This window comes from Arachis duranensis, chromosome 1 (genome assembly GCF_000817695.3).
Source record: "Arachis duranensis cultivar V14167 chromosome 1, aradu.V14167.gnm2.J7QH, whole genome shotgun sequence".
Lineage (NCBI taxonomy): Eukaryota > Viridiplantae > Streptophyta > Magnoliopsida > Fabales > Fabaceae > Arachis > Arachis duranensis.
Window position 1 is genome coordinate 12,925,358 of NC_029772.3, and position 13,638 is coordinate 12,938,995.

A 13,638-nucleotide genomic window follows, 5' to 3' on the forward strand; every position below is an offset into this window, starting at 1 on the left:
CTTTTCTTTTTTTATTTTATAAATTTTTTTATTATTAAAATAAGGGGTATTTTTGGAATAAAATTAATTTTTTTTAAAAAAAGGACGATTTTAATACAAAAAAATACGTTAAGGATGATTTTAAATCAAAATATACACCAGGGACGGGTTCGATTCCAACCCTCAACGTGAGGGACCAAAATAATACTTATCCCAGAAAATTAACAAGTAGGCATATGATACATTTAGATACAATAGAAATTAAACAAAGCATACAAATAGATAAAAGATGCATATGATGAATACATGTCCTATTGGCTCGTGATATCACTTGTCTGTCCATAAATGTCAACCCAACACATTCTTTCGAATGTAGCTTTTCTGCCACACTAGGGATATAGTGCCCTACACACTCTCATACTTAACCCAAGGATATAGTGTCTGGCACACTTGCATGCTTAACCCAAGGATATAGTGTTTGGCACACTCTTGCACCAGAAAAGGTTATCAATCATAATTCAACCCAGGAATATAGTTTCCTGCACACTATCGTACTTAACCTAAGGGTATAGTGCCTGTTATAGTGCCTGTTACACTCTCAACATTCAACAAGTGTATCATTCCTTTCTGGGTTCTCAACTCATCATAGCCATCATCAGTTTTCATTTTCTCAAATTTATCATCAACTATCATCACCTCTTAAGTTCTCTTAGTCATCTCCAATATAGTACTCTACCCTCTCACCTACAACTTTAGAAACTTAAGTCTCCGTGTTTTAAACTCATCCAGAAATTTATCAATTTATCTCACTAACTCATTCTCTATTATTCTTAAGGCCTAATTACTAATTAATAATCTTAAACAGTAGATAAAAAAGTTTGAAAAGTTAGAGAACCCTTGAAAAGTGAAAAAAAATTCAGCAAAACAGGAGCTGTGCGTACGCACACCCCTGCCATGCGTATGCACGCGTTGAAAAAAATGAGGGTCGCGTACCCGAGATTCCTAACCCGAGACGAATCCCCGCATCGCGTGTTAAAACTCGCGTATACATAGCCAAAATTCACATGCTCGCGTATGCAACACAATGCCTACGTATGCGAGACCTCCAGGCAGTGGAGAATGTCTACGCCGCGTGCATAGGTTCGCTTATGCATGTTGCATCAAACTCAAAAAAAATTTAATGTTGCAAAATTTTAGTTGTAAACACCATATTTTAAACGCTCATAACTTCCTCTACAAAATTCTATTTTTCTCAAACTTTATACCATTTTAAATTTCTTTAAACCATCTTCAATTTAAATTAAAATTAAGCCAATTTCAAAAAATTGAGACTCAAGTTATGATCTGTCAAAGTTCGTTAAAATCAAGATTTTATACAAAAACATCAAGTTCTCTAACTTTTGAATTCCTAAACCAAACCAAACCAAGACCTACTCAATTTATCACAAAACACTACCAGACACTACACTTTACTATTCCATTGCATTTCAATCCACTCAACCTCTATTTCACTCAATCTTTCCACCACAATTCAACAAAAATCAACAATTCCCAACTCAAGATCTCCATCATCAACAATTTTCACAATTTCTCATCATAAACATTCATCATATCTCATCATAAATCCTCATAATAATCATTATTCAATCTTAATCTCAATAATCAGCACTATTCACCAACAACAACATCATAATTCATTAATATCCTTCATCAATCATCATAATTATAAACAACACCAATACTCATCAAACATATATTCACATATAATTAATCATACACCAATATCATTCTTAGGGTCAACTAGCTTAAGTGTCCAGAAATATTACATATTACATAGAGGAACCCGAAGCCATACCTTGGTCGATTACCAATATGCACCAAAATCATCAATTGGTCACAACCAAGCTCAATCAAGCCACCAACTTAACTTCACTTGCTCCTAATATCACAATTATCAAGCTATACACAATTAATTCATAAAAATCAATACCTAGGGTTTTCAAATACACAATTTTACAAGGGTAGAGAGTAAGTTTACCTTACCCATAGTAGAGTGGGATGAAACCCAAAGAATTCCCACTAATGGATGGCACCTAAACAACCAAAATACAAAAATCTACTCAAAATTATAACCTATTTTTTTTTGAAATTATTAGGTCTAATGATTGGAGTGAAAATTTTTAGTTCTTACCTACAATACTTAGCTAGGATTGATGGGTTCGGGGAGAGCTTCATGTGGCCACAAACTGTTCGTGAATCGGAGCACCGTAACTCAAATTATGATTGAAAGAAGGTGATGAATGAATAGTGCTTGTGTTCTTCCTCTCCTCTCACTTGGCAGATGTGTGTGTTTGTGTTTAGGACAAATGAATGAGCTAAAATCTCACTAAAGAGGCTTATATATGTTGAGTTTGGGCCCAATTTGGGTCCGATCTAACCCGTTAGAGTTTTTAGCCCGTTTGGCCCACTTTGGGTCAAAACCTTTAGAATTAGCGCCTAACTTTCAACTTTAACTATTTTCCTAAGTTTTTCTACTATTTTTATTATTCTTACACAGTACCGGACAAACTTAAGCTGGTACTGCCAGCTAAATTACTAGTACGCATTTTTACACAATTTTTCACAGAAAATTACATTTTCCAACTCGAAAAATTCTACTGAATTCAAATTTCACCTCTAAATTTTAAAATTAAGACTCCTAAATTTTCAATCTATTTTGGAAAAATAATTTATTATTTTATTCTAAAATTTGGTTCTTACATTCTCCCCTCCTAATTAGGAATTTTTTTCCCAAAATTCGAGTTGTTCATATACTGACGCTATCTCAGGTTTGAGCTCCTACGTGATCTCATCGACTCCGTATCGGTTCCACTCCACACGACTTAATCCATCATAGTCCTACCGTGTCGATGTTTTTTCCTACACTTTCCGCTGCACCACTCTGATTATTGGTCATTAAAAATCCGAATTACTCAACTACATCTACTAGAATTTTTCCTTTTCCATTTGTTCCTCCAACAAAATTCTAAGTTCCATAAGCCCTAACGGCAATGTTCCTTAAGATAAAACTAAGCTAAACTTCGTCCTAGCAACATATCTAACAACTTTACGCTCTTACCTCTCATCGAAGGATCTGACTCCTTCCGCTCACTCACATCCAAAGCGAAAGCTTGGCCTGGCCGCATCTTGGTTTTTCCCATGACGGAAATCCTTAGCAAGGTGCCATGGCATTCCACAAGTGTAGCATTGACCACTTTCCCTTGCTGGGTGAAAACGAGCATTATTGTTCCTCCCGAATTTTTCTTGACCTTGAACATACGGTGATGCAAAGTATGTCCATTTCTCTTGAAGTTTTGTCCCCTCAATTGGAAGAATTCTCCACGACGTCGGTCGTTGTTACCTCCCCGAGTATCCCTCGCCAAAGCCACCTTCGTAGCACATTCTTCCACAACTCTTGCTTTGTTCACTAACTCCGAGATTCTTCTAATCTCTAACAGAGCCACAACGGTCATGATGTCATCCTTGAGTCCTCCTTAGTACTTGATGCATTTTCATCCTTCGTAGGACTCGAGAGCTCCCTGACAAACCCTTGAAAATCTGCAAAGTTCTTCGAACTTGCTGGTGTACTGTGCCATGGTCATAGACTCTTGCTTCAACTGCATGAGTACCAATTTCCTTGCTTCACTCATCGACTTCGGAAAGTACTTTTTATAGAACAGAGTCTGAAACAGTTTTCATGGAATGTCTCCATTCTATAGTTGTATCAGTCGGCACTCCCTTTGCCACCAGTGCTGTGCCTAACTCAACATCTGATAGGCTGCAAACTCCACAAATTAATTCTCCAGAACATGTTGAACTTGCAATGCATGCTCCATGGCTTGAAACCAGTTATCTGCTTTAGTAGGGTCCGTTGATCCTTTAAAATTTGGTGGGTTAACCTTCAGAAAGGTCGCTAACATCATTGGAACACCACCACCCAAGCTGTTTCCCGCACCTTCTCCATTTCCATTGCCGTTATCATTCCCATGTCCCATCCTCTCCATAGCCTGAGCAGTCGTCGCAGCATTTGCTTGCATAGTGTTAGCTAGGTTAGTCATCGCCGCCATAAACTCAACATGGTTATCATTCGGCAGGTTACCCTCATTTTCTCCACGAGTATGTAGTCGACTTTGTCTGCGAGCAAGCACGGACCTACACTTATCAACGGGGGACAATTGCCCCCACTCTCATTTCTTTTTTTTTTAAAAAAATTATACATATATAATATGCTCCCCTTTTAAATTTTAAATGATCCCACTACAAATAAATTAATCCCAATTATTAAAATCTTCAAACTCATTTATCTTTTTATCATTTTGACTATTAATTAACTTAATTATTATTTTGACTATTAGTTAACCTAATCAGATTTAGTCTTCTTTCATTTTCAAATCCTAACCATCACTCATTTATTCTCTTAAATCCTCTTCTTAGTTTCATATTTTTAATCTTCTTTTTCTATTCCATGTCTAGTGGTCATCTTCTCTTCATCTAAAAATAAATTTTAAATTCTCTATTTTGTTTTATATAGCTTTATATGACTCTATGTATCTTTCGATTTCATTGTTTCTCTTTTTGATATTATCAATTGCAAATTATAATTCAAATAATTGTAGTTTAGGTGTTAATCTATTTTTTTATTCTCCTCATGAATTTGTATATTTTATTTTATTTTATTCTCTTCTATTTTATTTTATATATTTAGTGATCCTATTTATATAATTATATATTTTATTCTCTTAAAGTATTGTTTTTGTCCCCAACGTTTGAGATAAGTCCTATTTGTGTCCCTTAATTTAAATCGTCCTATTTGTATCCCTAACGTTTATAAAAGTGATTCAATGTTATCTTGTCGTCAATTATACGAACAAATCAGATTGTATTTTTCAATTATTCTCACTTAGATATATTCATTTTCAATTAGGTCTCAATTGGATGTGTTCGATTTTAATATTGTACCCACTATTTGTGTTTAGGTTCAATTATGTCTCAAGAAAAAGTGAATTATGTAAATATTATAGGTATTAGTTTCAACTTTTGATGAGCTATTTTTCGAAATGGATCATCGGTTCTGTTTCAGATATTTGTATTCTAACTTCAAGAAGAAATTTTCAAAACTCAAACTAAAGCTCATGATGTATAATTGCCGGTAGGATAATATTGAATCACTTTTATAAATATTAGGAATACAAATATGACGATTTAAATGTTAGGGATACAAATATGATTTACCCCAAACATTGAAGACAAAAAATGATATTTTACTCTATTATAATAGTTTAATATTAATTTCAAAATAAAATAGCCCAAAACAAAAATAATAAAACAAAAGTTCTTAATTCAAACAAATTTTAAATAAAAAATCATAAAATTATATATTTTTTTTGGTCAGTGATTTTTTTATTTATTACTGTTGGTACAGTTTTTAATTTTTTTGGTACAGTTTTTAATTTTAACCCACTACAATTTTAATAAAAAAATCTAATTCGAACTTAAAATGGGCTTGTGACACAAAAAAGATAAAATGTGTTTTGATGACCCAATACTAAAACATTACTGGATTTAGGATAAAATAAAACGAAAACCAAATTTTTTTTTCTTCGTCTTTAAGAGCTTTTAAAACTTCAAATACAAATTTTTACTTTCTTTTATTCACAAAATTTTAAAATTTCATTTATTTTTAGAGCACTAAATCACGTGCCTACTCAAAAACTCATTTTAAAGATAAAAGGTAGTGAGTTCCAATCAAAACCAAAAATTGGAAATGGATCCTCTCCATTTTTTTTAACACTTAAAAAAATAAAATGTAATTTCTCATCTTTAATTTTATAAATGAGACCAAAAATAAATAAGATAGAGAACAATGAAATAAAATGAGATTAAACATTTGATACCATCTAATTTTTTTTCCAATAAAAAAGGTTCACTCCCCCAAAAATCAATTAGTGTATTTGCCAATTTTATTCTGGTTTTCTGAGCCCATTCTTTAAATCTAAGATTACTAATATGTGCCTTTTTTTTTTATCAACTTTTATTAATAGGGAATCTTACTTTACAGTTTTCTACTTTTCCTACTTTTGATTTGAAAGGGCTAGAATGGCATGCAGCTAGCTTTAATTGAGGAAGTTAATGTTAGGTATATTTTATCTGAAATTCTGAACCAAGAGGTTCAAATATTCACGAATAAAGTCTCAAAGTTAAGCTAATTATTACTTCGGAGTTAACCAAAGTGGTTCATCTGATCTTCTTTTCTGATGTATGGAGTAATTAACGATTTTAGATTGGATAAACATTGAAATACATCCAAAATTATTTAGGCTTGGGTGGGATAACTTAGCTGTTAATTAATTAAAATGTGTATTGCAGACGATCTTACATGATGAACTGATGATTATTACAACTGCAAGTAGTAGTGTTTCGAAATATTTTCTTGGATGTAGCTAAATAGTTTAATTGGAATGTCTCTACTTTTTGACATAAAATATGTGACTCATATATAGTAATTAAAAATGTATAATATATATTGAATATAAAGATGAATTATGAAAAGTTACTGTTTCACTCGATTTTTGGTATATATCGACAATGTGTCGAATTAAATTTGTATTAAGATCTTAATTCGAAAAATAAATACGACATTTTTGAAAAAAAAGTGAGATCGACCCGAAAATTACTTAATAATAATGTTAAAATAATTTGCGACAAAATTATTAGTGACAAATTTATATTGAACAAGGTAAAATAAATAAATAAATAAACAACCAGAGAAAAACTTTAAATTAACTTAATCATAAAAAAATAGAATAACAACAAAATATAAAAAAGATGAAAGAAAATGAATCAAACAAACAAAGAAAAACAAATTACAAATTGACTCCTAATCAGGGACGGATGCATTCACAACTGAGTGGGGGTAAGTTCTCCCAGTAAAAATTGAAAAATTACTGAGAAATACTTAGTAAAAAAAATTAGTTGCCCCACTCTCATTTCAATTTTGATTCCACCCTCCAAAATTGAAATCCTTAAAGGGGCTAAGCCGTAACCTTTCTCCTTCTCTCTTCTCAATTTTTGTCGCCACACTCTTTTCTCTCACGTAACTGCACAGCTTGTCGCCTAGTCACCCATCTAGCCACCTCCTAATCTGTCTGCGTCACTGTCTCGGAGTCGTCAACGACACTGGCTTGTCGCTGACTCGCTGTCTCATGTATCCTCGCCTGTCCTACTCGTTAGCTCGTTGCTCTATCATCATCTCTAGCGGTCTCGCACTCTTAGCTTCTCGCCATTCCGTCTATTTGTCATCGTCTCATCGATTCATTGGTTCTAAGTGTCTCGTCATTCCGTTGTCTCTACCGCTCTGCGTCTGACTCTCTCGCGATCTTGTCTCTCCATTCTCTAATAAAAATTGATTTTATTAATTTAGAAATAAGAATATTTGATATTGTTTAAATAATGGATATGAATTTGGATATTGATGTGAAACTGTGAATTTGAATATTTGATATTGTTTGCATAAGTCATGTGAATTAGGATTAATGTGAAACTGTGAATTTTGTGAATTTGAATATTTGATGCTATTTCAATAATTGGATCATTGGATGATTTATGTTTATATTATTGTGTATATTAATGTATAATTGAATAAGGATATTGCATTTTATTATTGAAAATTAATTTGAATAATTTTTATAGTGGAATCTTTTTATTGGAAGATGTTATAAAATGAAGAACAATGTTGTGGATTCTCATTTTTGAGAATCACTACAATTAATTGATAGTTATTCTTTGGTTTATGTTTTGTATTTTAATTTTATATTGTATTTTTTAAATTTATATGAAATTGTAAATTATTTTTATTAATCAATTAACTTTTATAAATTTATTCTTTTAGTAATAGAGAAATATTTCAAAAGAATATCATCGTTAGGGATTGAATTCTAAAATAATTCATCGACTTCTTTTAACATAAAAAAAGTTTTTAAAATTTGAAGTAGAGAGCTTTATAACATCATAGTATAATTATAAAAGTTATTATTATATTATGTATATTTTACTCCACTAATAAAAATTTTTAAATTTGTCACTACTCTTAATACTCATATGCATTTATACTCCATATTCTTTTGTTATGCGACGGAAATTTAAAATTTTGAGTTTACATCCACATCCACATATGATATTTAGCTTATGAAAAATAATTAAGTGATTTATAATTTTTACTTCACTTTAACTAAATGGACATCCTATTACTTTAATAGAATAATATATCGAGTCTACATAACAACTACTTCGTATTGAATTTCTAAGTATAAATAAAACCGTTTAAATTATCGATATCAATATTCTATAATATTTTTTTGTCATTATCTTTATTAGAGATATTCATGTATTTATTTTTATTAACTTAAATTTTTTAAAAAAATTATATCATGATTCATGACATAATATTAAAATTTTTATGACTAAAAAATTAAAATTAAAATTTTTGTTGAATCTCAAAAAAATTCAGTATAAGACAAAAATAATAAAAAAAAGAAAAAAAATTATACAAAAATTCAAGCTAAGTATAGCAAAAAATTTTTTGTTTAAGAGCTAAAGATGTATTAGAATATAACTATTCATATATTTACTCTTATCATTTTAAACTTAATTTGTGAAATACAAATTTTATATGCGTGTATGTAATACATTACAATGTTATTAATCACCTATTTGTAAGATTTTCATCAGTAAATAATTAAATCAAACACTATATTGTAATACATAATTTTAACTTTCAAATAGTAGCTGCTAAACTAGTACTATTATGGAGAACTAAATCAAACTCTTTCAGTATATAGAAATCTAAACCAAAATATTATTTCTAGCGATGTGGGACCAAGATAGGGTTTTTAACCTTCACCAGTAACTCCAAATCGCTTTTGCATAAAAGTGTAACAGACAAATTTTACCGGATCCGCGTATCTATCGTACCTAAGATAAGATTTACTCACTGGACTTGGTCTTCAACAGTGTGTTATTATCCTTCAATTCGATCAAAAATTGTACTAGGAATCCAGAAGTTATTTCCACGGTATCTCAGCACATCCAGTGTCCTAATAACTCCTGCGTCCTAACCATGTGAAATAAATAAATACAAGAAATTATAGAAAATTAATTTTTGATTAATTAATATTAGTTAATTTTTTAATGTTAAAATTTTTTGTTTTTTAAATCATTTAGAGTTTAAGATCTAAAATTAAAAACAATATATTTGTTTATATTGATATATTTTTTAACTCAAATAACTAGCAACCAAAATAATTCAGCAGCTTATAATAATAGACTAATCAACTTGTTTATAGCAATATAATTAAATATTTAGATTAATATAATCAATTTTTTATAAATATAATATTTTTTTGAAATAAAAGAAGTTTAACACAACAAAAGTGAAATAAAATAAAAAGGAACAGTTTACAACTCTAAAAGTAACAAAAAAAAATCTGTATTTATCTCTGTCATTGTCATTAACAACAAAAGAATTCACCATCAAATTACTCATCAGAGCTTATAAAGGATCTGTTAACAATTTTTACTACATTTAAACCTTGATTGTTGAAGATTCTATCATTTTTTAATTTCTAACCAAATTGTCCGGATGACAGCAACAAAGTCAATCAATCACCCCTTTCTCTCCACCTTTTTTGTTGGTATATCTGTCCAACTTTCAAAGTGTTGCTTGAAAATACTTGAAACAGCCAATATCCTTCCAAGAGCGAACAACCAATAAGCACATCACACCTATCAAGTGATCTCACATCCAATGAACAAGTGAAAAACAGTTTCAACAAATTTATTACATAATACACACATATTATCATTCTGATCAATAACACCTAATCTACACAGTCTTTCTTTTGTATTCACCTTGTCAACCAACGTAAACCAAGTAAACAACTCAACCCTTGGTAGAACGAATCCTCGCTAAATAGTACTAGTGAAACTATAACTTATTATATCCTTCGGAAGTACTTCTGCCTACAACACCTGCATAAAAGAATTAGTTGAATAAACACTTTTTTATAAATTTTAAATCACTCTATCCTCTCTCTCAGTTGTTAGTTTAACTGATTATAGAACTTCATGAAGATGGTTTACCATTTTCAACTCCTATTGAAATAACTTCCTGCCACTGAAAATTCTAGATCCACTCTAATCCATCTCAAAACCCACAATCTCCTATAATAGATCTTCTAAGATTTGAAACTGAAAAAAGTCTTAAAAAAATATCTTTTAGCATACCACTCAGTAACCAGTTGTCCTCCCAGAATCGGATCATCCTATCATCTGTAGTTCTATAGACAACTTCTGATCATCTCTCTCACTTGTAAAGGACCACCTCTTGTAGGTATACAAATCATATTGGAAGTATTCAAGTTATTACAAGAGCATACAATTTTTTTCGATAGTGGACAATTCTCTTTCGAAAATCTCCACCACCACTTGAACAGGAGAGTTGTATTTCGAATCATCGCGTCACCAACTCCTAATCCACCTACCTTTTTTGGGGTCTAAACAACTTCCCATTTCACTATAGGAATCCCGTTTCTTCTATCCTCTTTACTCCACAAGAATCGTTTCGTAAGAAAATCAACTTTTTTGCTATTGCCTTCGGCATTTTATACAAGCTGAGATAATAAATAGACATGCTATTAAGAACAAATGAGAACCAATTTACCCGCTTTATTGAGAGTCTTTGCTTTCTACAGACTTAACTTTTCTTCCACTTTGTCAATCACTAATTTCCATGTCTTGACTAGTTTCAAATTTGTTCTTAGAGAAATGCCAAAATATCTAACTAGTAATAACGTCTCTTTATACCCCAACAGATGACACATCTGTCGTGTCTAATTATGCTCACAATTAACTGGAATCAAGCTAGACTTAACAAAATTAATACTCAACCTTAACATCATCTCAAAACAGCACAGCAATCGCTTGTAGTATCTAATAGTCTCTTTTTCAGTAGGACAAAATAGTGTAGTATCATATGCAAACTGCAATGTGACAACTTAATGTTAACACTTCTAACTAATAGAGGGGAAATGCGTCCATTCCCCACTACCTCCCCAATCAACCTATGTAGAACATCTACAACTAGCACAAACAAAAAGAGATAAAGTGGATCACCTTGTCGTAAACTCCTTTCTATTTTGAAGGACTTAGAGGGAGACCAATTTATTAGGACCGGCATAGATGCTGAGCATATACATTCTCTGATCCAGTCCTGCCACCTATAGCCAAATCTCATTTTCTGCAGTATAATATTAATAAAGTACACTCTCACTTGACTCTATCATAATCTTTTTAAAAGTCCAGTTTAATTATGGTTGAGTTCTGTTTTCTCGATTTTAGCTATTATACAATTTCACATGCAATCAAAGTCCCATCATATATTTTTTTGTTCTGCACAAAAGTATTTTATGTTTCTCCTACTAAACTTTGACATTATCTTTTGCATCCTCCGAACAAACACTTTAAAAATAATTTTATATGTGCAACTTGTCATTTTTTTTTATTAAAAATTAGGAGATTCGAACCCACAATCTTTTAATTGAGTATGAAGAGATTATACCATTTGAATTATTATTTATTGACAAAAAATTTTGACCATTTCTCGATTTGTACGTGTCATACTTGCGCAACCCACCATATTAATATATATTAATAATATTAATATATGACTATATAAGTAGGTAATTGATGATTAATTTTTTGTGTTTATGTATAATTTTTTGTGTATGCATATAGCGCAGCAGCTAACTGATAATTGATTGTTTAATTTTTTGTGAGTGTAAGTGTTCACATGTACATCATAAATTAATCACTAATTAAGCTCTTATATAAAAATATGAAATAATCTCATATTATAATTAAAATTTAAAATTTAAAATTTAATATTTAAAATATTAATTAAAAATAATAAATTTTGTTAGTTTGATAAATTTTTTTCTTTTTTTTTTTCGGTTTCTCTCCAATATGCACCTTATGTGTCCTCCTCTTTTTGATCCTTTGAGTGCGCGGTGCGCCTATATATTAGGGCTTCGGCTTAATTTTTCCATCCACCTCCTATTTACGGTTGCAATCAAATTTTATAGGTAATATAATAAAAATATGTTCAAATTTATGAACAATTTTTTATAAATAATATAATAAAACTTGATTCATATATATAAAGTAATGTAACTAAATTTCGTTTGCATTTATTATCAAAATATAAAATAAAATACAAAAATATAATGATGCCAGATTGGTGATACGAGGAGAATTACATATAGGTAACGAGCCAATAATATGATGTAACGGTCAATTCTAAGGTGAAGAAATTTTACCGTACATAGAACAAAGAGAAGGCTTAATCTTATTTAAAAATTAACAAAAATAAAATAAGATATTTCAATGGTTATTCAATCATCCATTAAGAAAATTTAATTTTCTTATTATTTTTACCTTTTACCATAGCATGTACCTGATGTAAATATAAAAAGTCTTTATGTCTTGTATTAAGATATTATTATATGCTATGTTTGGAAGAGAAATTAAGATTGAGAGATTGAAATCGAAAGGTAAAGATTAAAAAATTGAGATTAGATTGAGTTTTTATATTATGTTTAGTGTAAAATATATTAGACTGAATTATATATCAGTATTATATTTAGTTTAAAATAAATATGAAAATTAAGAAATAAATTTAAAATTTAAAAAGTTAAATGAAAACACTTTTAAAGAGAAATGTTATCAAAGTTTTAATTTTTATCCCCAAAAATTTCAGTGTTTGTATCTTTACTTTTTGAAAATATTAAAGAGACTAAAATTGTGTCCCGGAATTAAAATTTTAATTTCAATCTCTAATAACTACCAAACACAATATTAAATCTAAGTTCTCTAGTAGTTTTAGTCTCTGAAAATAAATACTATCATAAAGTGAGAAAGTTGGCAAAGTGATAAAGTGAGTAGTTTTTTTTTTTGTGACTGAAATAAATTAAATAAAGAAAAACAAAACAAATAAAACAAGGAACTGTTTAAATAGAGGGGCAGTCCTATTTAAGACTACTCTTAAACTCCTCCCAAGGTGAAAGAAGCTCTACATGCGAAAGTTGTAACTTCATCGCCATTTTTGCCATAGTATCTGCCACCGTGTTTGCATCTCTCATAATCAAACGAAAGTCAACACGCCAATTCCAATGCATAATATCTCTTATTTTGAGCACCAAGGGATCAATAAACCCAAAACCATCTTGAGTAACAAGATTAAATGCTTCCACACAATCCGTCTCACAAATAACATCTCGTTGACCCACATCCCAACCTAAGAGATATCCTCTCCAAATAGCAAACAATTCTCCTTGAAGAATACTACTACTCTCAATCATTCCCAAATACCCCCTTTGCCAGCTCCCATTACAATCTCTAATAACACAAGCAAAACCAACACTATCACCCGAACCAAAATAACTAGCATCACAATTAATCTTAAAAGTACCAATGGATGGGGGATTCCAAAAGCTTTTTAGAGTAGAGGGAAGGGACATACGTTGTAATTCAAAAATATTCCTAAGCTCTTTTTCTGAGGTTAATGCC